Here is a 565-nt window from a genome sequence, read left to right as displayed (position 1 = left end):
GCTCCAAGTACCATTTTAAAATATTTAAAAATCGATTCGTATTTGGGCCACAGATGGAAACACATGCGGTAAAGACAGATCTCATCATCGTATATCCATGAAAACTCCTGTTACATCACCTGGCATCGTTATCAGCCGATATACTGATAAATGCAATATCCGTCAGTTTACATTGCGTTTTCCATGTAACGATCCAATAGAACTGGATGTTTTGATATCAGGATACATGCATGCATTGTCCACGTCGTCGTATCGATATTCATGGCATATATCTAACCTAATTATATCGAAGGGAAAAAAGGAGAAAAAAAACGTGAATTATTTAACAACATATTGTACTTACAATATGGTCGTCTTTCCACCTTGGATTAGCCTGTGATTCATCGATGGACACAAATGCGTTGCGAACGGACCAAGTGCTGGGTGTGGGACTGTTGCAACATCGGTCATTGCATTTGCTGTTTTGGTTTGGGATCCCTTTTTGTGGAGAAATTTTGATTTTCTTTTTCTTTCCAAGATAGCTTTTCAGCACGCACATGCATAAGCTCAAGCGCACACGTACGTA

The 565-nt window shown here is 39.3% G+C and overlaps 1 protein-coding gene across 1 annotated transcript in view; it reads right to left on the bottom strand.

Annotated features, from left to right (window-relative positions):
* LOC119593636 (altered inheritance of mitochondria protein 21-like) overlaps window positions 1-565 on the bottom strand; it is a 10,986-nt gene that overhangs the window by 9,357 nt on the left and 1,064 nt on the right. The gene's annotated exons all lie outside the window — the stretch shown is intronic.

This window comes from Penaeus monodon, chromosome 32 (assembly GCF_015228065.2).
Source record: "Penaeus monodon isolate SGIC_2016 chromosome 32, NSTDA_Pmon_1, whole genome shotgun sequence".
NCBI lineage: Eukaryota > Metazoa > Arthropoda > Malacostraca > Decapoda > Penaeidae > Penaeus > Penaeus monodon.
This window is presented reverse-complemented; position numbering and strand designations above follow the sequence as displayed.